This window comes from Puma concolor, chromosome C1, assembly GCF_028749965.1.
Source record: "Puma concolor isolate L17-30 chromosome C1, mPumCon1.1.hap2, whole genome shotgun sequence".
Lineage (NCBI taxonomy): Eukaryota > Metazoa > Chordata > Mammalia > Carnivora > Felidae > Puma > Puma concolor.
Window position 1 is genome coordinate 125,818,585 of NC_141674.1, and position 27,791 is coordinate 125,846,375.

Below are 27,791 nucleotides of genomic sequence, written 5' to 3' on the forward strand. Positions count from 1 at the left end.
CTGTAAAGAGGAAAATATGCAAGAATTGAAGAAGGTATCTTTTAGGCTGGGGATGGAGGGCCCCTCGGAGGCCACTCAAATGGAATTCAGTAGAGAGACATTCTCCAGAATGTTCTGAAGTCATTCTATAGCATTGAGATGCTTATAAACAAAATTATATCTTCACTAGCAGAGGGAGGTGAACCATATAATAGCTTTATTTTAATTAATCACACAAACTTCTGCATAACATTTTTTTGCCTATCTTTTAATACACTAAACAACCCCTAAACACAATATCCTTTCACTTGTAAATAAACCACTTTATATATTACCTATGCAAATGTCAACATTTAGGCTGGAATTGCACTAATATTCATTGCATATGCTTCTGGTCTTATAGAGTAGCTCTGCCTCTAAGCATTTGCCAGTGAATGAATGAATAAATTAAATAAATGAAACTGTATTAAAGAGTTAGTGTGTAAAGAATTAGCTTAAATGGCTCAAATTCATGTTGATGGCAGCCAAATACAACATCCAACAAATAAGAACAACTACAAGTCAAGAGCTGTGCAAGGCACTAGGGCTATGAAGACAGTGAAAGTGCTTCCAGAGAGACCATGCCAAACTTGTATCATAACTTTTATTACCTCTTATGGAAATGACTCCCCCATTCTCCTATGCCCTTTGTGAAGACAAATTTTGCTCAATTTCCCTCTTTATTCCTATTCAGCAAATAGGCATAGAGGTGGATAAAGGTGACAGTTAAATTAGAGAATGAAATAGAAGCTCTTGGGAGTTCTCTGGTATCTGGGAATCTTTTACATTATATGCATCTCTGTTCATACAGACATCAGAGATTTGATTTTAGCTCTAAGAGAGGCAATTGTTAGCAACAAGGCATTTCTCTGCTTTCTCCAAGTAAAAGATTCCAATTGTTTTCTTTCCTTCTAATGTCTTAAGGTTCCCCCCCCCCCTTCAAGCAATTAGATTACTTTAGGAGAGAAAATATACAGTTCAAATTTTATTTTAAGAGATAAATTATTTTTACCTTTTTCAACCATCTAGTGGCTTCTTCCACAGCTGCATCTGGTTCTGCATTTTCTGCCACCAAGGGTGAGGTTCCAGAAATTTGCTCTATAATCCTAGCCCATCCCATAGAGGCCAGCCATGAGCTGGGAAGACTCTGGAGATAGGGCTTTTGGAGCAGGTCAGAGTCAAGCACCAATTGTCCTGTCCATGGCCATCCTCTGCTCCTGTCTGGTTGTGCCTGGCACCAACAGAGTGGGAGAGGAGGAAGGCAAGCACGTGGGCATAACTTCCTGCCAGGGCAGGAGCCAGCCTCCAGGCCATGGCCCCAGAGTCTGCTCTGGGAGACTGTTGTTTGTCCAGTTTAACCAGCTCAACCCGAGGGAACCCCATGCCTCAGCACGTAGGGACTAGAGGGGGTGGCAGGACTTCAACAAGTCAGATGTCTGCTTAGCAGAGCTACCTTGAGTTCAAACTCTTCCAGACCAGGCTCACCATCAATCACCTCTACTATGTCAACGGAAAACCTATCATACAAAAATGTCTTCCTCCATTAGTGATCAACACATCTATCCTGGTTAAACCCTCACTAGCAGATCAGCCCAAGGCATAGCTCACCATTTTACCCAGGTGAACATACAGAAAGCCTTGTCTTCAGAAATAGGCAGTCTGCCTGGTTTTGTTTGTTGGTTGGTTTTTTGCTTCAACAATTCATAGAAGAGTGTGAATCAGTCAGCAAGAGGGGAGGGGAAGGAAGATGTGGTTGATACACCCTTAAAAAAGGGTGTTCTGGGTAGTCAAAACATTTATAACTAGAGCATGATCTTCATGGAGTGAGGCTAATGTGTTTCACAAGCAGGCAGAACTGTAAAACTTCTAAACTGAGACACCCGTAACATTTCACATTGCCTATGAAATACTGACAGGAAATACTACTTTCAGAGAAAACTTGATAAAGTTGAGATAATGCAGTGAGAAATCTAACTGCTGAGGAACTGGATTCCTGCCTTCAGCCCTGGTTGGTCCATTCATTTATGGCAGTAAATAAATGTTATGAAAGTTCATGTAAAAACTATTATCTAAATGGTTGAATATGAAAGGCTTGCATTATAGCCAGGCATGCATTTCTGGCAGAGGAAGCACAAGTTTGTTCACAATGTCTTTTTTTAGACTACTTTGAGGAAGAATGTCATCATTGGAATACTGTGAACCATAGCAAGTTTCATCTTTTTTTTTTCTTTATGGAATGAGAAATGACATCAGTTTACATGTCATCTGAGAAGAAAGGAATTTCTTTTGTTGAAAGGCATCCACATCTCCCTGTCTTTGCGAGGCTTTGTTACTGAAACAGACTTTATTATTGTTAATTGTTTGGCCATTTATGGGATTGGTAGCTAAATAAATTTTTGTCTCACCAACAAGTCTGTGCATTTACACATATTTTATTCACCTAGTAATTTTACCAGTGTTATATGTGTTATACACTCATGACGATCTTAAGGAAATGCTGACACTTAAAACCCCATTACTTTCAACTCGGTAGGAAAATACCACAAGAAGAAAACTTTTAACCCATGTGTATAAAACCTAAAAGTATTTCAACCTACCCCACAACGCCACCTTGGCCTGCAAACCTTTTCCTTCTCATGTGTTTTTCTATAATGATAAACATATTCCAGTTAACTTCCAAGCAGCATTCAAAGAATAATCCGTGGCTGCCCTATTTCTAGCTCCTTTACCCATTTGATATCGGGTTGTCACTTCTAATGTTTTAATCACTCTCAAATATATCCCCATGGCCACTGCCTCTGTGCAGTCCCTAGACATCTTTCACCTGAATTAATCTCTCAACCCATCTCTCCACTTTCAATCTTCCTGTCTATAATCCACTTTCCATCACTTTGAGGCTCCTCTGGCCTTGTAGATAAAGTCCAAAAGCCTACAGTGTGGTACCCAAAGCCCTCATGATGTGGGGAAGCTTTTCTCCCTCTAACCATTTCACCAAGTTCTCCCATTCACATTCTATATGCCAATCATAGAAAAATGGTTGTGGTTCTCAAAAGCACCATGCTCTCTCTCACCTGTAAGCCTTCATATCTTTGCTCTCCTCTGCCAAAAAAACACTTCTTTCCAACTTTCCCACCCATGACTGAAACCTTTACCCACTGGACTCCTGCTTGTCTCTTACAATTCCATTCTGGCAGTACTTCCAAATGGAAGCCTTCTCTGACATGCCTCTGCCCTACACTTGGTTAAGCACCTTCTGTATGCTCTCTGGGTACTAAGTGTTTGACACGTGTTTGTAGAATGAATCCTTTACCCTAATAAGCATTTCCAATTCCATGAAACCTCTGAAGTGACCATGATTATTTGCTTGCCATCCCATCGACATGGTTTGTATATGCCCATCTCCACACCTTTCCCCACTATCCACCACCTTGGGATGTTTTCCTTCTTCTTCAGGGAAGATCTCTCTGAACATTTATTTCAATCCTAGGCAATGTTTCTGACCTCTGAATTCATGGCACATTTTGCATATGTTTCTCAATTAGCATTTATTTATACACAGTGCCAGTAACATCACTTATATTTTAGCTTTTGAGTTTTTCAACTTTTTTTTATGGATATACATCTAGTTCTCCTGTCAATTACACTTTAAGCAAGTTAAAAACAGGGAGAAAAGAGAGAGCCAAAGCATAAGAGACTTAAAAACAGAACAAACTGAGGGTTGATGGGGGGTGGGAGGAAGGGGAGGGTAGGTGATGGGCATTGAAGAGGGCATCTTTTGGGATGAGCACTGGGTGTTGTATGGAAACCAATTTGACAATACATTTCATATACTAAAAAATAATAATAATAAAAAAATAAATAAATAAAAAATAAAAAATACATTATGGAAAAAAAAACGGAGAAAAATACCACTTTGTGCTTGTGTTCTTTCTCCTTCAAATTCACATAGTTCAGCAGCACTGTGTACATAACAGATAATCAATACATATCATTTAACATTTGTTATATGATTAGGACAAAATTAATAAAGACTACATTGTGTGATAAAAATATGTTTCATTTTCAAAAAAATAAATTATTTCAAATGAGATCATAAACAAAAAGAGAAATTCATGACCGTCAGCATGATTTACTGCAGGTTGGCATGTAAAGCCTTGTGAAGCAGCTATAATGGAAACTCCAATTATTGTGCCAACAGTGTGAATGCACTCAGCTGCAGGACAAGCCAGATGTCAATCAAAAGTGGAATAAAAACAAGATGTACACTCTCCAAACGAATTTGTATGTATATTTAATCAAAGAACTCACAGTCCATATGGCAGTAGTAAAAGCAAAAAAGAAAATTAAAGGAAACATAAAAAAATAACAAAACACTAAATGTCAGAAGTAAATTAAACATATCGTTAACACAATAACTGTAAGTGGGTTAAACTCCCCTAATATCTATTCACACTCATCATAAACAACATTCAATTATATGCCTTCTAGAAAACATACATACCAAACAAAGTGACTCTGAAAGACTGCTCATCCCACAAATATTCTTTTGTCGGGTATCGACTATATACCAACACCACACTAAATGACATAAAGATTAAGTGTTAAAAGACAGACAGGGATATACAAGGCAAATGCAAACAAAAAGGAAGCAAGGGTCACGATATTAACATTAAGGAGGTATCATTAAAGGCAAGAAGCATTATGTAAAACAATAAATTGTTTTATCTGTGTGTCTCTTAATGAATACAATCTATCAGAATACTTATTGGAAGTGGTAAATATATGTATCTATCTTATAGAGCTGTACTAAGTAAAAAAAATTCATTTAAAACACCCACCTCAATACCTGCCACATGATACATGCTCAAATTTTTTTTTTTTTTTTTTTTTTTTAGTATTTGTAATAGTAGTACTAACAAGTTATGCTAGTCATTGATATTCAGGCTGTAGATAATATAACATCAAAGTAAATAAAGGAAAATACTGGAAATATAAGGAGAAATTTATAGAATCATAATAAAAACAGAACGAGCAGGGGCACCTGGGTGGCTCAGTTGGTTAAGCATCCTACTTCAGCTCAGGTCATGATCTCAACCGTTTGTGAGTTCAAGCCCGGCGTCAGGCTCTGTGCTGACAGCTCGGAGCCTGGAACCTGCTTCAGATTCTGTATCTCCCTCTCTCTCTGCCCCTCCCCTGCTCATGCTCTGTCACTCTCTGTCTCTCAAAAATAAATAAATGTTAAAAAAAAAAAAAAAAAAAAAGAGTGAGTAGGTTTTATCATACTTCTTTTTGTTCTTAAAGGAACAAGTGACAAAAACAAAAAAAGCTCATAGGATATAAATAATAATGACTGATAATATATGTTGGGATGAGTGTATGTGTGTATGTAGATGCATGCATTTTTGTATATTCTACAAACTCCATGATCTACAAAAAAATAATTGTTTTCTTTCCATTGTTCATAGAACATTTACTAAAATTAACCATTTATTAAATCAAAATACAAATCACGATTGCCAAAGCAAAATATAGGCATTATTCTTTGATGTCTGCAAGAAAACTGGAAGTAAATTACAAAATGATAGCAAACAAACAAAAACTTGAGAAGTTACAATTATTCTTCCAAATAGCTCTAAGATCAAAGGGAATATAAAAACCAAAATTATAAAATAATGGAATAATTAAAAATTATGATAGTGGAAACAGGATATAGAAAAATTTGTGGGATGCAATCACAACTGTACTCAGAGGTAAACCAACATCTCTAAATGATTCGATTAATCAAAAATTAGTAATAAATAATAAATGATGAATGTTTGTATCTAAAAAGGTAGAAATACAAATTTAGGAAAAGCTTAGGAAAATTAATATAGTTTGAAGCAGAAAATAATTTTAAAAGCAGGAAATGTAAACAATTTGAAAGTGGGCTTAATATCTTCTTTCCATAAGAATAAAAATAAAACCGGGGCATCCAGGTGGCTCAGCTGATTGAGCATCTGACTCTGGGTTTCAGCTCAGGTCATGATCTCCAAGTTTGTGTCATGATTTCAAGCCCCGCATTGGGCTCTGTGCTGACGGTGCAGAGCCTGTTTGGGATTCTCTCTCCTCTCTCTCTGACCCTCACCTGCTCATGCTTGCTCTCTCTCTTTCAAAATAAATAAACTTAAAAAAAAAAAAGATTGGGGCGCCTGGGTGGCTCAGTCGGTTAAGCATCCAACTTCAGCTCAGGTCATGATCTCACGGTCTGTGAGTTCAAGCCCCGCATAGGGCTCTGTGCTGACAGCTCAGAGCCTGGAGCCTGTTTCAGATTCTGTGTCTCCCTCTGTATCTGCCCCTCCCCTGTTCATGCTTTGTCTCTCTCTGTCTCAAAAATAAATAAACGTTAAAAAAAAATTTAAAGAAAAAAAAGATTAAAAATAAAACTATGATAAGAGTATGAAGAAAAACCACAGTATTCCTGAATAAAAATTAGGGTGAATATGAAAACACAGAAAAATAAAAGGTTAGAGTGGGAGAGAGCCAAAGCATAAGAGACTCTTAAAAACTGAGAACAAACTGAGGATTGATGGGGGGGTGGGAGGGAGGAGAGGGTGGGTGATGGGTATCGAGGAGGGCACCTTTTGGGATGAGCACTGGGTGTTGTATGGAAACCAGTTTGACAATAAATTTCATATATTGGGAAAAAAAGAAGACACAGAAAAATAGATGGCTTTTTATATGTAAATATAAACATGTATATAAACTATACATACACACACATACACACACACACACAAATATATATGTTTGTATTTGGAGAGAAGGAGAGATCTGTATCTCTTACAAAGCATACCATATACCTGGCCTAACAATTTTGAAGATGTCAATAATCTATAGGTAAATTTCTCTTGGAAAACAATAATTAAAAATTACTGAATAAAATAATCATTAAAATTAATTTGTCCAGGAAAATGGGAAAAATTAAAGAAGCAAGGGAAAATGAATGTCCAAAAATTCTTTTTTAAAAAGTCATTCCATTATTACACACAACTAATTTCAAGGAAAAAATTTCCACACAATAATAACAATATCATCATCATCATCACCATCTTTATCACCATTATCTTAGCAATAGACACATTTATTTAATGCTTACAACCAGCCAAGAGCTGTCATAGGGCTTTGCCTGTATAATCTCATTTAATCTCACAAAGCCTATCTATAATCGATGCTTGTGTTTACATTTTATAGGTAATGAAACTCATCTTAGACAAGTTAAATAACTTTCCCAAGGTCATAAAACCTGCAGGTGAACAAGCCAGCGTTTAAACTGAGGTCTGTATATGTCCCCAAAGCCCATGGGCTCAATGACCATACTTCACTGCCTTGTGGATACAAACAGTTTCGAGAACACAAAAAAAGATAAACACGCTCCACATTAATTTTGTGAACCTTCATAAACCTGACAGGAAAACGTGATGAAGCTGGCAAATATCACAAACAAGAAAAAGTATAGGCAAATAAGCAAACAATAAAAAAGGAAAAATACAATGATGGTGGTGAGGATGATTTTTATGAATTCTTAACTAAAAGAGTAACAAATCAAGGCCTACAACTTCAAAAAGGAAGAAAGAACCATAAACAAGAAGTGTCTGATATGATTTAATTTTTACAACACTAGATCAAGTAGATCCTATATACCTATACAGATGTTTAAGAAACATTTGTGAGGGGCACCTGGGTAACTCAGTCAGTTAACCGTCTGACTTCAGCTCAGGTAATGGTCTCACAGTCTGTGGGTTCAAGCCTTACATCAGGCTCTGTGCTGATGGCTCAGAGTCTGGACTGGAGCCTGCTTCAGATTCTCTATCTCCCTCTCTCTCTGCCCCTCCCCTGATTGTGCTGACTCTCTCTCTCAAACGCAAATAAACATAAAAAATTTTCAAAAAAAATAAAAATAAATAAAAGACATTTGTGAAATTCAGCATCTATTCCTCATTTTTGCTAATTCAAGGTGAATCAGAAATAGAAGAGTGTTTCTATAGTATGGTAAAGAAGTTCTATCTGAAACTAATAGTCAAATGTAATAAATAATATAATATGACCTCTTTGAATCAGGGACAATACAGGAATACCACGACAGAATATTGCTGATCAATACAAGGAGAATAGAAAAAAAAAAAGAGGGAGATATGTAAGTATTGGGGGAAAATTAACTGTTTTCAGACGCTCATGCTTTTTGCTTTGGAAAGTGAAGGAAGATTAAGTCCATCACCTTTGGGAATTCCATACTCCAGGTGGTAAATGGTAATAAGTGCTTTAAATGATTTGAATAGAGGTAGAGCATAATCTTTTGGTTATGAAGTTTAATTTTTTTAACATCAAAAACTTTCACAGACTTCTATGTGATAATTTTGTGTTTTTATCATTTGCTGAATCGGAGAAAAGATTATGATTAAAACCTACTATGAGTTTAGTAATTTTTTAAAAGGCAATTGTAATTCATTCATTCACTATAGGATGTGTGGGGGGGGGGGGTGAATTTACACACCCTTTGCAATAACTCCATCCCCCTCCCACTCACAAGAGTTCGTGGCCCACGGGCAGGAACAACTGCTGGAGACATCTTCAGAAATCGGTAAACAAGAAATCTGAGTGGGAGAGTATCGCCTGAAGGAATAGCCTGCATGCTTCTCAGGCATGGCTTCATGCCTCACTGTTTTACAAAAACTGTGAAAGGTACCTGATAAGTGCATGAAGTTCAGTTCCTATATTTACATAGTAGATTAGAAGGACTCTGATTCACCCATGTAATTTCTAATTAGGAAAGATCAGATAGGGAAAACCAAGTTGTCAAATTTTAATAGAAAAAGATACATGTTACATATTATACAGGACAAATTAAAATCACAAGGCAAGAGAAGAGGCTGCAGACACTTAAAGAGTCAGATATTTACTCTTTAAGAAAGGAGAATGCACAGTTCATAAACAAACTTCCAATGCCTCCCAATGTAGTCACATATGTACAAGCGTAAAGATTTACAAATAAAATAGCAAATAATGGCAATTAAATGGAAACCAACAACTTATTGAAAGATAATTCATCCATTAAAATCTTTTCCATTCAAAATGGATTTCAGCCAGAAACTGGTTTTTCATTCCTCCCTGTAGTATGCATTCTTGGTAGCTACTTTCAGAACATTGCCAACACTATTACACATTTGCTTTATATAGCTTTCAAGTTGCTCTGCAGTTTCTCTCTGGCCAAAATCTTTACAAAAACTACTGGGGGAATAAGAAGCATAGACAGGTCGCCTCCCAGGCTTGGAATCCATTGCCTGAGCACTTTCTATCCAAATGTCTATTGCTCCCTTACAGTTAGAATGGATAGTGATCTCAGCTAATTATTTTATCACTGAGTTCAGCAGACTATAGAAGGATGAATCAGTGATCTGCATTCAACTTGTACCATTTGTCACCACTCACACTGAATTTTGGGTTTGTTTGTTTGTTTGTTTGTTTTGTTTTGTTGTTGTTGTTGTTTTTTAACCCAGGTAGACCTAGAAAGAAGTCAACAAATCCATCTCTGGCCCTTACTAACTGGAAAAAATTTACCTTGCCTTTCTGAACCTCAGTCTCCTGATCAGTAGAAAGAAAACACAGGATCACGTGGAATTATCACAGTAATGAGGTTAAAGTACCTGATTCACATCAGGCATTGCCTCAGGGAGTTTTCACACTTCTCTCTTGTTCTTCTGTACCCTATGTTCCCAGTTTTAGGCATTAGTCCATGTCCTCTAGCTCCAATGTGTCGAACTCTGGTTTTAAGGCTTTGAAATAAATCTTAATATTTGAGGCTGCCTTGGGAAAGCATATTATCAGCTCCTTCAAGACTCAAAACAACAGAAACTTCCCTTCCATTTTCTCTTCTTTACTGTGCCAACAGTTGGAACACGTGCCTTCAATTCAAAGCATATTAAGGAATATATTGCCAAGATGCTCTGTAATTGTTCTCAGACACATGCCTTATTTCAAATAAATGGTAAGATTCTTAAACATAAAGAGAAATGGTTTCTACTCCTTTGCTCCTCAACATTGAAGTCCAGGTTACTTCTCCATACATAGTGGCACTCAGTAGATACTTGTTAGCCTACTCTCACTATTATGAAACAAACCAGGAAATTTTTCAAAAATAAAAAAATAAAGTAAAATAAAAATAAATAAATATGAATCTATGTCATTTATCAAACACACTTAAATGTCCTTTAAAGATAATACCATTACAATGAAACTTTAATTCATTGGTAAATTCAGATGGTTAAATAGTGGGCAGAAATTTCTACAAATAATATTTCTCTGAAAGCTGTGGGACATCTTAAAGATTTGATTCAAGTGTACTTGGCCACATCTAGGACCAGGTCTTATAGACCAGTTAGCTGTTATTCAAATATTCAGGGGCAGATAGTGGGTTTAATCTAGCAAATAACATACTTCTGCAAAAATCAGGCTTTGTGTTGTCTTTATCAACTAGAAAAGTAGAAATCATAAGATAATAGACTTGAAGACAGAAAGAAAATTAAGGAGATTAGGTGGTCCAGCCCTCCATCTTCAGGGAAGTACAGTGTTATTATCACCATTTTACTGATCAAACAACGAAGACCCAGAGTGTTTTGATCATTTTTCCAAGGTGAATGTTGAAGGGGGGCAGGGACAGAGGCAGAGTCAAAGTTCTGGTGGTGACAAGGCCTGAAGTTCCCTGGTCTTTGAGGCAGCCACTCCTTTTGCCACATCACGTATAAGTTTAATAAATACCTCAAACCCTTAGACTTGGGGTTATCAAGATGGTTTAGGTAAATAGTAGCACCTATAGTAGTCTTTTTTCCCTGTCCTGGCTCAGGACCAGTGATTTCCTGCCTGTGCCACCAAAGTCTCTATGTTCATCCCATGGATGAACTGCTCTCCCTGTGCAGTTTCTCTTTTGCAGATTCGGGTTCTGGGCCAATGTGACCCATCTTCTCTTTTCCTAATGTCCCACTATTGGTAACTTATTGAGGACAGTGACAGTGTCATATTCACAGAACCATTCCAGTGTCCATCACAATACCAGACACATAGTAGGTACTTCATAGTTTTCAATGAGTGATGAGTGCCTCAGTGGTGCTGAGTTGCCATGAAGGTAGTTTGACCACTGAACTTGGTAAAAGAACCACCTGTCATAATTCTCATCTTCTTTACCATCACAGCGTTTCCTAATTAGGCTCTTTTCAATTCCCTGGAAGTGCCATAACCTGCAACTGAAGTCTTGGACAGACTCACGCATCACACAGCAGAAGCATAGGGCTTGGCAATTCGACTGAATTACCACTCCAATTCAATCAAAGCTGCCCTCAGCTGAGAACTTTAACTGTAGGTAGACCTAGACCATCATTCACTCATTCAGCCCTTTCTTTGGGCTCAACTCCTGCATATCTAAATGAAGATAGTATTTACTCCCACAGCTAGTGAGATCATGGCAACCTGATGAAGAAATATTCTCCCAAACAGAGCACTGTCCTCAATATCTTCCATGTGATTTCATGCTACTGTGAAATCATTCACTTTTCCTAGTCTGCAGGTTCCCACACAAATACCTAGTTTAAGATCCTAGTAGCATCAATAAAGGGAAGCATAAAGTATGCATTTTTCCCTAGGGGTGAAATTATCTTAAGTCACCATAAGCTACCATGCCTACATTGACAATTTACTTCTGATTTAGCTTTTCTTTTCTCATATGGTCTTAAGTTAGAATGCAAACACTAGGGGCGCCTGGGTGGCTCAGTCGGTTGAGCGTCTGACTTGGGCTCAGGTCATGATTTCACAGTTCGTGAGTTCATGCCCCGTCAGGCTCTGTGCTGACAGCTCAGAACCTGGAGCCTGCTTCTGATTCTGTGTCTCCCTCTCTCTCTACTCCTCCCCAACTTGTGCTCTGTCTCTCAAAAATGAATAAAGATTTAAAAAAAAAATTTTTAAAAAGAATGCAAACACTAGCCTAGGACCTGGGGGTAATGTGAATATCAGGAGAGAACAGAGTCTAATAAAGTAAGAAGTTGAACTTTCCACCCTACTGCTGACCACTCTTCAACGTTACCTTAAGCACACACTGAGAGCGTCACTGGTCCGACCCAGATTTGGGAGCCAGTCTTAGTGAGGTGTCTCACCCACCAAGATCCTCATGGTACAGCCTTACCTACCTTGCCCTCCCTTCTCCAAGCCCAGGGAGAAACCGGATCCCAAAGGTCTGAGAAAGGGCTACAAGTGTCATCCTTACCGTACTGGGTAATACAAACAGTGGTGCTAACAGAGAAAATTACAGCTGCCAAAATTAGAGGCAGCTGCTGAAACTCAGCAGTGAGAAAGACTGGCAGCACTAATTCAGCAATCCCATCTGTGAGACAACATGATTCTGATGCTCGGTTTAGCAGAGGGAGGTCTGAGGTACACGGAGCAGGAAGGGCTCGCAGAGTGCCTGTGCACTCAAGTCCAGAGAGGGCTGGGACCACAGAGGACAGAGCTTAGTAACCAAAAGAACTAATCCAACCTCTGAAATCATAGCATTCACCTGGTGGCCTATGGCTGCCGAATCCTCTCCACTCTGAGAAGATGGATATCTGTGAGATAGATATTTACTCTCAAAAATTTTCAAAGGTTTTAATATATCTCCCTCCCTGTTCAAATGCAACATGCACCATAAAAGTAAAAAAACAAGGGAGCATATTAAAAATCAATCAGGGAAACCTATATGGGTTCTCAAGTCAAACAGACCTGCATTCAAATTCCAAGTCTACCACCTGTTAACTATTTGACCTTGAACAAGTGATTCAACTTCACCGAGCCTCAATTCTCTTACCTGCAAAATAGCCATCTTTTATGAGGCAAGATGCACAAAGCACCTGACACATGCTAAACACTAATACAGTGGCTATTGTTATGGTTTGCTGTTAGCATAGTGCTTGGCACACAGTAGGTGCTCAATAAATTCTAATGGAATCCTATCATCAGGATTCACACTAGCACAACTGAAAACTGGGACACAAGATAGTTGATTGGTGCATGGGGTCTGGAAAGTAGCCTCCATGAGAGAGGAGATAAGTCTAAGTTGATCTTGAGAAATAATAAAGATAACCACTTCCCTGCAACACTCTCCCCTACTCCAGAGTTCTATCTCTTTCCAGGCAGAGATGGCATTGAAAAGACTCTTGTCTTTTTTTAAATTTTTTTTTCAACGTTTATTTATTTTTGGGACAGAGAGAGACAGAGCATGAACGGGGGAGGGGCAGAGAGAGAGGGAGACACAGAATCAGAAACAGGCTCCAGGCTCTGAGCCATCAGCCCAGAGCCTGACGGGGCTCGAACTCCCGGACCGCGAGATCGTGACCTGGCTGAAGTCGGACGCTTAACCGACTGCGCCACCCAGGCGCCCCGAAAAGGCCCTTGTCTTAATAAAGCAAAGAATTGTCAGCAATTGAAGCCCAAGTTAAAAAGAATAAAGTGTAGGGTTGTCTCTATCAGACTGGACTCTAAACACAAACAGGATTTCACTTCAGTCTTCACAATTGGAGAGGTCTTTTATTTCTCCTTGGATTCAAATCTTAATAAACGAAATACATTTCCCCACCCATTTCTCTCATCGCCATCCCACCATCACAAAACAACTTTGTCTCCCCGTGACATCAGCACAACACACCTCATTGTGTGCCCTAACAAGCTTCCCCTCCTCCCACTTTCCCATACTGCTCAGTAAGAAGGAACAAGGAACAAGAGACGTGCTGGTCAAGGATATATATGCAGAGGAAGATGGGCACATGCCTGGATACACATGTTAGCCAACCACTAATGAACAATGTTGATAGTTCAAACCATTAAAGCCCATTATACACACACACACACACACACACACACACACACACACACACACACACATACACATAAGCGTGCAGTCTTTGAGAGAACTTGTTACACATTAATGACTAAACTTATTTATCTTTCTTAAACTTCGCCCTTCTCTCCTCTTGTCCCTCAGGAAAGCTTTTATTTCCAAAGACAAATTTTCAAAGACAAAGACAAATGGTGGACATCTACTTTCCAAGAAAAATCAAGAGACATTAGAGTAAGCAGTTCCAAGGATGAGAAAAACTATAGCAGCGCACGATATGACAACAAATTAATGCTTTTCATAGCGTCTAGCAACCTTCGTCGTGAATGTATATAATTAAAATAAGAACCTGGTGTTACTTTGCCGTGTGGTCAAGGATAGTTTTATTGAGAGCAGATCACACAAACTGAGTGCTTTGTAAACTGCAGAAAGTGATGAAGGGGGCTGGGAGAAGCCAGAGGGAGAAGGTCTAGAAGCGCTGAGTCAGAGCTTAGCTATTTGGGGGATTCCACTCTTCTCCCTGGAGGTTAGTAGAGCAGAAAAGACAACCAGTTCTGACCCCCGATGATAAACAAGGGAAAGAACCCAAAACTCCACAGAATTCTGAAAGTTTAAAGAAGCCCTAAAAAGAACTACCTTAAAGAGCTGAAAAGTTCAAAATAAAGGCAATATTAATAGAAATGTGAGAGCAAGTAAAGCCATGACTTAGCCAACAGCCCTCCGGGGAACAGAGCCCACCTTCTCCAGCCACTCTCAATCCTCCTTTGCATTTGGTATGTCAAAGGAGGTAAACATTCCCTGTGCGTCCCCAACTGATGGTAGGGGCCGGGTCCTTAGGCTCATTTGGGGCTGGAAGGAAAACCAGATTTAAGATTATAAATTGGCTGATGAAAATCCACATGTGAGTTATGAGAAATTGAGTATGATCCCTGAGGTATCCTAAGAATCCTTAGTAATTGGAAAACACACCCTATAAGTCTGTATTTAAGGTGCAATGGGAGCCAGGAAGTAGTGATGAGTGAAATACAGCTCCTGACCACAGGGAGATTATAATCACATTAGAAAAAGAAGTCAGGTGAAATAGAGAGGATTAGAAGTAAGATGAAGATAGTTTGGCTCTGTGTCTCATCGATAAAAAGAAATCAATTAGAATGGCAGAAAGGAGAATGGTTTCTCTGCTGTCCTGGGAGTAGGCATTTCCAGCACCCTCGCCCCTGTTATTTTAGAGGATTCCTCATTGTGTATGATATGGATGGGATGGAGTGTCTCTCAGCCTCCTGCCCACATGGAGTGGGCACACAAATCTGGCTCATCCAGCCAGACACTCCCACCTGTTTCTGGATGTAGACATGGCAAAGCAACGACCTGGGCACAATTAGGCTCACTCACAGTGTCTATGGTAATGCTCTCCAATGGCTGTGACATCCTGGTCTTACTTCCTTTTGTCCACGACACTTTCCATCTTCCTGTTTCTGAACCACTGGACTTGCCTCGTTTCCAGGCTGCTGGCTGGTTCTCCGGCCTCCTGCTCACTCTCTGATGCTCTGACTGTGGCTCCTTAAACTGGTTTCTGTTGCTTTGACCAAAAATACTGAGTCCTATGGCTATCCTATTTGTAGGAAATTCCCTTGTTTCTACTGTACTGTCACTAGCTTTTAAAAAAAATAAGAACTATATGCTTATTCATCTTTCCTAGCCTTAGAGCTCTTGGCACTGATAGCTCCTTTGGAAGACTATAATTAATTGAAAAAAAATCTAAAGGCATTGAATGATGAGTATTCTTTTGTGTGTGTTTGTTCTACCACTACACTAGGCAGGTAGTAGATGCTCAATTTGGTACTGTGGAAAGAACTCTGTTTGGAGTTAAGTTATATTCTACTTCTTCCTTGGAATTCCTCAGGCTGCTCAGACAAGTCACTTACCCTCCCTGAGCCTTTGTTTCCTCATTTGCAAATGGGGACAATAATTCTTAACTCATTGGACTCTTGTGAAAATTGAAACAGACATTAAATTAGGACATGATAGCCTATGTACTATCATGTACTATGTGTTAGGATATACCATGATAGTACCATTCAGCAAATGGTACTGGGACAACAGGATATCTGCTTGTAAAAGAATGGAATTGACCCTTACTTCATACCATATGTAAAGATGGTCTCACAAGGGATCACAGAGCTAAATGTGAGGGCTAAAACTATAAAACTCTTAGAAGGAACAAGGAAATACCTCTTCATGACCTTGGGTTAAGTGATGGATTTTAGAGATGATGAAGAAAGCACAAGCAATAAAAGAAAGGAGCAGATAAATCAGACTTAAACAAAATGAAGAACTTTGTGGGTCAAAGGGCAACAACAAAAAAAAATGAAAAGCCACAGAATGGGAGAATACATTTGCAAATCATATATCTGATAAGAATATTCTGGAGTATCTGAGGAGAATGAGAGTGACTGCTAACAACATTTTCTGGGGTTATGAAAATGTTCTAAAACTATATGGTGGTGATGGTTGCACAATCTGTGTATATCCTAAAAACCACTAAACTCCATACTTTAAATGGTATACAAATGCTATCTCAATAAAGTTCCTAAAAATTCAATGAGACAGCGCTACAATGTATACGTCTAACCACTGCATACAAATATTCATGGAGCAAGGTCTCAAAATATTCTAGACTGTGTGGTTTTATTTATGATGATTGATTAGGCAGAAAGTGCTGGAGAGAATGACTAATGGAAGGTGCTTCAGGCTGGGTGAGTACAAGAATTCCTCCAAACCATTGGGATGAGACATTCTTGTGTAAGAATCCTCCACATGTCTCACAGGGATTGTACACTGTATTCACACGTCTCACCTGTGTTTGAACCAGTCACCACTGTATCCAGTGCCCCCAGGGGTTCTGTCCTACTTGACCTTGTCCCTTCAGTCAAAATGCACTTGAAATGCTGAGGAAGTGTTCCTTCTCCCCTCTTAGGAGGGGATTCTTACCAGCTGGAATCTTTCTCGTGGCCTCACCTTTCAGCACTTTTTTCTTACTGCTGACTTAATGTAGAATGAATTTGCCACAGAAATTGAATCCTTGATATCCAAATTATTCATATAAAGTCAAGGGTTTGTTTGCTTTTCTGGTTTTTGTTGTTCATTGCTCTGTTTTTCATAAGGGCATAGCAAAAAGATTAGGAGAGTATACACCAGAATTAGAACAGTGAGCATCTCGACATACTTTGTGATATTTTCCAAAAATTCTATAAAGAATCATTATTAAAAACACACCGTAAATAGAAAATCATTGCATACTTCAAATGTTATAAATTAGCCCCAAGACAGTTTATGAAGAGAATTAATCTCTAAAGTCAAAATACTCCCCCAAGATGAATTAGAATGTCCACTGGAGTAAATGTGTGTGTGTACGTGTGTGTGTGTGTGTGTGAAAGAGAAGAGACAGAGACAGACAGTCAGATGTACGTACATTTTGCCTTTGATGGTTCCTGTGGAATTAGAAAGACACACGTCTTTGTCAATTTCAGGTCGAGGCAGTAAGCAAATGTTCGGTTCCAGTTTGCAGATTTAACATGGTGATTTGCACCATGGTTCATTCATCTTGTGACCTTTCCTTGGCACCTTCCCATTGGATTCTTACAAGCAAAGGAAACCTGAGAGATTTGTATGACCAAGCCAGCACCCCTACATTTACAGTCTTGCAAAAAAAATTCTAGTCTAGACAATAATTAAAGTCAGAAATGTAACTTCATTAAAGCACATCTTTCCCAAGCCCCAAGGGCCAGTCCTCAGCACTCACATACAGCAGTTTACTATTTATGCAGACTGTTCTGGGGGTACACATGGATCTACCCTCTCAGGCACGACCTTCTCTTCCCATCTCTTAGAAGGAATGTGAGAAAGAACTGGAGACAGGGATGGCTGGCTTACTTGGGTGTGGAGATGAAAATGGGATGTTTTCCGAAATATGTACGGCCAAATGTCAAGAATCACAGTAGCGTAATTAACACATCAAGAAAACAGACACTGAATCTGATCAGTCAGGAGCCTTGTAAACCCTTAAGACAATGTTTCAGAAATCACAAAACTAGCAACATGAGGGGCTTTGATGGCCATTAGATCTATTTTAATCAGCCTATAAATTATTATTTTAAAATTACAGTTAGCATTTAAAATGGGGATAATTTGGGGCGCCTGGGTGGCGCAGTCGGTTAAGCGTCCGACTTCAGCCAGGTCACGATCTCGCGGTCCGGGAGTTCGAGCCCCGCGTCAGGCTCTGGGCTGATGGCTCAGAGCCTGGAGCCTGTTTCCGATTCTGTGTCTCCCTATCTCTCTGCCCCTCCCCCGTTCATGCTCTGTCTCTGTCTGTCCCAAAAATAAATTAAAAAAACGTTGAAAAAAAAATTAAAAAAAAGTAAATAAAATGGGGATATTTTACCTAAAAAATCAGATTTCTAGCTTTTCTAAAATAATTTTTAAAAAATATATACAGAGCCAGCTCTTTTTTGGCAACAATTGCTGGAGCTAAGTAATGGCTACATCCTTCGGGCATTCAGCAGGACACGCTCTCCAGTTCACCCACATCCTCATGAATCCCTGCCTCTGCCACACTAAGACCCAGTGACAGTTCCATTTATCATAATGCAGTTGACTCCGTTTTTCTCACTCCTGGCAGGCTTCCATTTTTTCTATCACCTGTACAGCCTTCGCAGCCTTGTGGGTTTGAGACCTCACCAACCTCCCTCCCACTCCGGAACCACTTCCCCGGCCTATGCCTTACCAAAGTTATTCCTTTATCTAGAATTCTCCTTTCGAAACTTTATGTTCCCTGATGCTTTGTTAGGAAACAGATCTTGGTTCAATCCTGGAATTACCTTAAAGGCACTGTAAGCTTCTGAGTGAAGAAGAGAATGATATGGTATAGGAAAACAACTGCATTGGAAGGCAGTAAACTCAGATTCAAGTCCCTGTAATAACTGGATTATCAGAAAAATGTGAGTTCAGATCCCAATTCCTGGAATTTCTAGTTTGAGATCCTAAACAATGTATTTAACCTCTCTGAAGCTCTTTATTTATTTGTGAAATATAAACATTTACCCTACCTGACTCACAGGGTTGTTAGGAAAACCAAGAATATAGTCTAAGAAGGTGATAGGACTAAATCAATTTAAAATAATTGAGGGCATGGGAGGTGAGAGTAAATTATTAGGTTACTTTGAATGGTTTGGCAAAAAAAAATACATCTTGCCAAACTTTCCAAATTCTCTCTCTCAAAAAGCAAATAGCATAATATCATGATTCCTAACTGTTTTTTGTTTTTGTTTTTGTTTTTACCATTTATCTAGGACTGTGGGTTGTTTACTAAATGTGTAGAGTGTTTTAAGGGTCTAGATGACATTTCTCTTTAAGTCTCCAGAAGACCCAACTACCTAGAATTCTGCCTGCCACAGTTCTACAGTTCCCACTGGTAGAGAAGTTTCCACATACAAGCATTTTGTAATTGGCTCACAACATATGTCTGGTATGTACAATATATAATTTTGTGTGTGTGTTAGTAGGCATACCTATGGCACTCTGATCTGTGGCACCTAAAAAAGAGAAACGCTGCAGAAATTGATCACAAAACAAATAATTCTTTTAAATTTTTTAAATTTTCTCTGAGTATAAAGTAATAGATATTTGGGGTGACTAGATGGTTCAGTTGGTTGAGTTTCCCACTCTTATTTTTAGCTTAGCTCAAGATCTCACAGTTCATGTGATTGAGCCCCACATCGGGTTTTGTGTGGAGAGTGCAGAGCCGGCTTGGGATTCTCTCCCTCCATCTCTCATTACCTCTCTCTGACTCTCTCTCAAAATAAATAAATAAACTTTAAAATAAAATATTTATTACAAATAATTTGGTTATGGACATAATTCTTGTTGTAGGTATGTATCATAGATAACCACTGTTAACCTTTGCTGAATTTCTTCTCCAGTCTTTTTTCTATTTGACTATATTTCCATTATTTTTTATTTGACTATTTTTTTATTTTTTTTTTTTATTTTTTTTTTATTTTTTTTTCAACGTTTATTTATTTTTGGGACAGAGAGAGACAGAGAATGAACGGGGGAGGGGCAGAGAGAGGGGGAGACACAGAATCGGAAACAGGCTCCAGGCTCTGAGCCATCAGCCCAGAGCCCGACGCGGGGCTCAAACTCACGGACCGCGAGATCGTGACCTGGCTGAAGTCAGACGCTTAACCGACTGCGCCACCCAGGCGCCCCTTGACTATTTTTTTAAAATCACTGTTTCAACTGGCTATATAACATTTCATTTTACGAACAGAACATTTTATTTCTTTGATTACAATGGTGAATGGTGAAGCTGCATTTTATTGACTATGATATTAATATACATGACTTAAAGACAATTTCAGCAATATGAAAATATACAATAAAAAACAAAGAGTTGTCATCTCATCTTGGTGGCAATGCTTTCAAACTTTTGTTTGTATGCACATATACGCATATAAAGACATGCCTTTTTAAAAATAAGTTCATGAGGAGAACTATCTATCATGCTACTAGAAGTCAAAAGAAAGCTGGAGTAGCCATACTTATATCAGACAAACTACACTTTAAATTAAAGGCTGTAACAAGAGATGAAGAAGGACATTATATAATAATTACAGCGTCTATCCATCAGGAAGAGCTAACGATTATAAATGTCTACTCACCGAATACGGGAGCCCCCAAATATGTAAAACAATTAATCACAAACATAAGCAACCGTATCGATAAATGTGGTAATTGCAGAGGACTTTAATACTCCACTTACAACAATGGATAGATCATCTAGACACAGGATCAATAAAGAAACAAAGGACCCTGAATGATACATTGGATCAGATCGACTTGACAGATATATTTAGAACTCTGCACCCCAAAGCAACAGAATATACTTTCTTCTCAAGTGCACACAGGACATTCTCCAAGATAGATCACATACTGGGTCACAAAACAGCCCTTCATAAGTATAAAAAAATTGAGATCATACCATGTACACTTTCAGACCACAATGCTATGAAACTTGAAATCAACCACAGGAAAATGTCTGGAAAGCCTCGAAAAGCATGGAGGTTAAAGAACACCCTACTAAAGAATGAATGGGTCAACCAAGCAATTAGAGAAGAAATTAAAAAATATATGGAAACAAATGAAAATGAAAATACAACAATCCAAATGCTTTGGGATGCAGCGAAGGCAGTCCTCAGAGGAAAATACATTGCAGTCCAGGCCTATCTCAAGAAACAAGAAAGATCCCAAATACAAAATCTAACAGCACACCTAAAGGAAATAGAAGCAGAACAGCAAAGACACCCCAAACCCAGCAGAAGAAGAGAAATAATAAAGATCAGAGCAGAAATAAACAATATAGAATCTTAAAAAACTGTAGAGCAGATCCATGAAACCAAGTGTTGGTTTTTTGAAAAAATAAACAAAATTGATAAACCTCTAGCCAGTCTTCTCAAAAAGGAAAGGGAGATGACCAAATAGATAAAATCATGAATGAAAATGGAATTATTACAACCAATCCCTCAGAAACACAAGCAATTATCAGGGAATACTATGAAAAATTATATGCCAACAAACTGGACAACCTGGAAGAAATGGACAAATTCCTAAGCACCCACACACTTCCAAAACTCAAACAGGAAGAAATAGAAAACTTGAACACTCCCATAACCAGCGAGGAAATTGAATCAGTTATCAAAAATCTCCCTAGGGGCGCCTGGGTGGCGCAGTCGGTTAAGCGTCCGACTTCAGCCAGGTCACGATCTCGCGGTCCGGGAGTTCGAGCCCCGCGTCAGGCTCTGGGCTGATGGCTCAGAGCCTGGAGCCTGTTTCCGATTCTGTGTCTCCCTCTCTCTCTGCCCCTCCCCCGTTCATGCTCTGTCTCTCTCTGTCCCAAAAATAAATAAACGTTGAAAAAAAAAAAAAAAATCTCCCAACAAATAAGAGTCCAGGACCACATGTCTTCCCTGGGGAATTCTACCAGACACTTAAAGCAGAGATAATACCTATCCTTCTCAAGCTGTTCCAAAAAATAGAAAGGGAAGGAAAACTTCCAGACTCATTCTATGAAGCCAGCATTACTTTGACTCCCAAACCAGACAGAGACCCAGCAAAAAAAAGAGAACCACAGGCCAATATGGCCTGATGAATACGGATACAAATGCCAATTTGGCCTGATGAATGGACCTGATGAATCTGGATGCAAAAATTCTCAAAAAGATACTACTAGCAAATCAAATTCAACAGCATATGAAAAGAATTATTCACAATGATCAAGTGAGATTCATTCCTGGGCTGCAGGGCTGGTTCAATATTCACAAATCAAACAATGTGATACATCACATTAATAAAAGAAAAGAACCATATGATCCTGTCAATCGACGCAGAAAAAGCATATGACAAAATTCAGCATCATTTCTTAATAAAATCCCCGAGAAATTCGGCATAGAAGGAACATACTTAAACATCATAAAAGCCATTTATGAAAAGCCCACAGCTAATATCATCCTCAATGGGGAAAAACTGAGAGCTTTCCCTGAGATCAGGAACACGACAGGGATATCCAATCTCACCACTGTTGTTTAACATAGTGTTGGAAGCGCTAGCATCAGCAATCAGTCAACAAAAGGAAATCAAAGGCATCAGAATTGGCCAAGATGTAGTCAAGCTTTCACTTTTTGCAGATGACATGATATTATACATGGAAAACACAATAGACTCCACCGAAAGTCTGCTACAACTGATAAATGAATTCAGCAAAATCGCAGGATACAAAATCAATGTACAGAAATCAGTTGCCTTCTTATACACTAATAATGAAACAACAGAAAGACAAATAACAAAACTGATCCCATTCACAATTGCACCAAGAAGCATAAAATACCTAGGAATAAACCTAACCAAAGATGTAAAAGATCTGTATGCTGAAACCTATAGAAAGCTTATGAAGGAAACTGAAGAAGGTAACATTGGAAAATGGAGAAATGGAAAAACATTCTGTGCTCATGGATTGGAAGAATAAATATTGTTAAAATGTCAATACAGGGGCGCCTGGGTGGCGCAGTCGGTTGAGTGTCCGACTTCAGCCAGGTCACGATCTCGCGGTCCGTGAGTTCGAGCCCCGCGTCGGGCTCTGGGCTGATGGCTCAGAGCCTGGAGCCTGTTTCCGATTCTGTGTCTCCCTCTCTCTCTGCCCCTCCCCCATTCATGCTCTGTCTCTCTCTGTCCCAAAAATAAATAAACGTTGAAAAAAAAAATTTAAAAAAAAAAAAAAAAAAAAAAAAATGTCAATACAACCCAAAGCAATCTACACATTCAATGCAATCCCAATCAAAATTGCACCAGCATTCTTCTAGAACAAGCAATCCTAAAATTTGTATGGAACCACAAAAGACCCTGAATAGCCAAAGTAACATTGAAGAAGAAGACCAAAGCAGGAGGCATCACAACCCCAGGCTTTAGCCTCTACTACAAAGTTATAATCATCAAGACAGTATGGTATTGGCACAAAACAGACACAAAGACCAATGGAATAGAATAGAGACTCCAGAATTGGACACACAAAAGTATGGCCAACTAATCTTTGGCAAAGCAGGAAAGAATAGCCAATGGAAAAAAGACAGTCTCTTTAACAAATGGTGCTGTGACAACTGGACAGCAACATGAAGAAGAATGAAACTCGACCACTTTCTTACACCATTCACAAAAATAAACTCAAATAAACTCAAAATGGATAAAGGACCTGAATGTGAGACAGGAAACCATCAAAACCTTAGAGGAGAAAGCAGGAAAAAAAAAAAAAAAAAACTCTTTGGCCTCAGCCGCAGCAATTTCTTACTTGACACATCTCCAAAGGCATGGGAATTAAAAGCAAAAATGAACTATTGGGACCTCATGAAGATAAAAGCCTTCTGCACTGCAAAGGAAACAATCAACAAAACTAAAAGGCACCCAATGGAATGGGAAAAGATATTTGCAAATGACATATCAGACAAAGAGCTAGTATCCAAAATCTATCAAGAACTCACCAAACTCCACACCCAAAAAACAAATAATCCAGTGAAGAAATGGGCAGAAAACATGAATAGACACTTCTCTAAAGAAGACATCTGGATGGCCAACAGGGACATGAAAAGATGCTCAACATTGCTCCTCATCAGGGAAATACAAATCAAAACCACACTCAGATATCACCTCACACCAGTCAGTGGCTAAAATGAACCAATCAGGAGACTATAGATGCTGGCAAGGATGTGGAGAAAAGGGAACCCTCTTGCACTGTTGGTGGGAATGCAAACTGGTGCAGCCACTCTGGAAAACAGTGTGGAGGTTCCTCAAAAAATTAAAAATAGATCTACCCTATGACCCAGCAATAGCGCTGCTAGGAATTTACCCAAGGGATAAAGGAGTGCTGATGCATAGGGGCACTTGTACCCCAATGTTTATAGCAGTACTTTCAACAATAGCCAAATTATGGAAAGAGCTTAAATGTCCATCAACTGATGAATGGATAAGGAAATTGTGGTTTATATACACAATGGAATACTACTTGGCAATGAGAAAGAATGAAATATGGCCTTTTGTAGCAACATGGATGGAACTAGAGCATGTTATGTTAAGTGAAATAAGTCATACAGAGAAAAACAGACACCATATGTTTTCACTCTTATTGGATCCTGAGCAACTTAACAGAAGACCATGGGGGAGGGGAAGGGAAAAAAAAAGTTAGAGAGGGAGGGAGGCAAACCATAAGAGACTCTTAAAAACTGAGAATAAACTGATGGTTGATGGGGGGTGGGAGGGAGGGGCAAGTGGGTGATGGCCATTGAGGAGGACACCTGTTGGGATGAGCATTGGGTGTTGTATGGAAACCAATTTGACAATAAATTTCATATTAAAAAAAAGAAAACAATTTGACAATAAATTTATATTAAAAAAATAAATATACAAAAAAAGATAAGTTCATGATACACATTTATTTTTAGCCTACATTTTCAGCTTCCTATATCATAAGATCATTCCTGTCAACTAGATCTACATCAGTTTCTAATAGCTGTATGGTATTCCATCGCGTGATTGTACTATCGTGTATTTAACAATCACCTACCAATGGGTTTGGGATTATTCTCAGTTTTCACCAGCATAAGTGTGACTGTGATAAATATCCTTTATAGACTCATTGGTTATTTCTTTAAGATACATTCTTAGAAGTGCATTGCTGAATCAGAAGTATGCTCTCTCCTATTCAAATTTCTTCCCTCCCAATTTGCCCCAATTACACTTCCACCAAGAGTAAATGATGTTGCCTGATTTCCACGTCTTCATCAATGGATGATGAAGTTTCATCTTTGCTAATAGTTAAAATAATATATCAAATTTTCATTTGTATCCTTTTATTCCTAATGAGATTGAACATCTGTTCAAATGCTTCTTAGACATTTACATTTCTTTTTGGTAAACTGCCTTTCAGTTTTGTTAACCATTTTCTATTGGTAGAGTAATCTTTTTCCTGTTGATTTATGAGAACTCTCCAAGTCCATGATTTATTTGACCACTCTCCTACTGATAGTTGTTTTCCATATGTTATCATTATAAATACTATAGTAATGAATATTTTTATAAGTAGATATTTGTACCCATCACATATTATTTCTATTGAACAGAACAAATTATAATGGAATAGAATAGATTAAAACACTCTAATACATGTTGCTAAAAGGCTTTCCGTAAAAGCCATACCAATTTACACTCCCACGATCAGAATATGAGAGAGCCTACCTAATAGCAATCCATTTCAAATGGAATCAAAGTATTACAACTATGCAGATAAAGACATAAAAGAGCATGGCATATAAATCACAGAGGCAGGTGATAGTCCTGCTGTACGATTTCTAGAAGCAGGATAGAAGAAGACCTGAACATTTGGTAGAACCTAAATGGAGAGGGACGTAATCATTATTTCCTTTGGAATTTGGCCTAAACCTAGCTCCTTCATAATTCACTGAAAATATGTAACTGTGGCTAACTGAAAGTAAGAAATCTGATTAACACATTCAACATCTTACCTTCTCATATTCCACCGACTAACTCCAATCACTTATGGTGGAGATACCTGCCTCTCTTAGAAATGCTACAATGCCAGTGAATCCAAAGAAACAACACAGCCACTTCCTGGTGATGAGGTCAGAGTAGGGATTCCTGAAACCAGCCCTGGATGACAGGAAATAGTAATAGCTCCGCATTTTGCCAATTAAAGTACAGAGAAGTGTTTTAGACAAAAGTTTTAAGCAAATGAAACATGAAAATTTTCCTCATTTGGTAAATAAAATGCTTCACAACACCAAACTCAGATCAATGCTTTTTCAATAATCAATACTGGCAGATTCTCAATTCTACATGCTCTTCCCAGTGAACAAATCCCATAGGCAGGGATAAATTACAGCATGTGGTGCATGGCAACAGCAGCAAGATTGCAAAGAAGCTGGCAATGCCTCATGCAAAGAGCTGATAAGGAATGTCTAATTGATGGTTCTGAAGTACTTTCAAGGTATAAATCCAATAACATTAAATAGCAGCATCATCCAATTAAAGCAATTAAGAATTAACAGCCTGTTTTTCTTCTTTCAAACACAGGTTATCACACACTAAAACAATCCCAACAAGCCAAACTACTCCAGTAATATATTTTTTGTTATATGTGTATTTTTATATATATGCCATGATTTGTGTATAAATTAAAAGTTCAGTTCTATGTCTTTTCCATTATAATTCAGCTGATTTTGTTTGTTCTTCCCATCTGTTACTAGTTATGGATCATATTATAATCACCATTTTCTAACCAAAAGCATCAAGCTCGCCATTGGGACACTACTAAACAACATGACAGTTTCTTGAAAATGGTGTTATCTTTGTCATTTGTTTCAGTAGAAACATTTCAGAGTCTAATTATTAATGGTACTGCTCTGTTGTGGCTCTTTTCATTTGGTCCTTACTCCCTCCTGAGACTTTGAAAATTCTGATGACTTCCAAATCATTTTACTAACTCAGACCTCTTTTCTATATTCCCACTGTGTGCTTCTAAATACTAATTGGTCATTTGTACCTAAGGTTTCATAGACAGTTCAGTCTCACATACCCAAAGCCTATCTCTCAAGATTCCTCTTCTCCCAGTGAAAAGTGCTTCTTCTTTTATCTTTTAGGTAATGAGGTCACCAGCCTGGGTAACTGAAGCTCTAAAGGTCAGCCACCTCCTTCTCTTTTCTCACCTGTCTTCCCCCTTCCACATCCTATCTATGCTGTTCCAGCTTGTAGCATGCCTGCTATAGGCACCATACTGTCACCATACCATGATATCGGTTTGCATCCTCCTCACTTCCTAGCAAGATGATCACTGTAGCTTATTAACTGCTACCATCCCCAGGCTTTCTTCTACCTACACCCTGATAGGGCTGCCAACAAGCTGTTTCAGAAATGATGACACAATCACATCACTGTTCTTCTTAAAGCCCTTGCTGACTTCCCACAGCCAATGGTCCAGAACCGTTCCTTGATGAAGATATAGGTGTCAAGGCAAGAGAATAAAATACATTTAAGATTGTATAGCTTGATTCACAACTTTAAAATATTTGACTTGTGGTATCTATATTTTTTTTATTTGTATTTCATTTGTACTTTTGCCTTATGCTCAGAAATGGGTAAGGTTAACCTGACTCAGGGGTATCCAATTACTATGATTTCTCCCCTTAACATTTTTTAAAATAACAGATTTATGGGGATATAATTCACTTATAGTAAAATTATCTTTTTTCAAAGAAACAGCAAAATTCAA

At 38.5% G+C, this 27,791-nt stretch overlaps 1 protein-coding gene across 2 annotated transcripts in view; it reads right to left on the reverse strand.

Moving 5' to 3' along the window:
- The window catches only part of NCKAP5 (NCK associated protein 5), a 993,237-nt gene that overhangs the window by 955,758 nt on the left and 9,688 nt on the right, over nucleotides 1-27,791 (reverse strand). Inside the window, exon 1 of one of the 2 annotated variants that reach the window (XM_086718453.1) lies at nucleotides 1,031-1,531. The exons of the other annotated variant lie outside the window; for it this stretch is intronic. The gene's annotated coding sequence lies outside the window, so the exon portion shown is untranslated. Of the gene's footprint in view, nucleotides 1-1,030; nucleotides 1,532-27,791 lie in introns of those variants that run through there. 2 annotated transcript variants of the gene reach the window in all.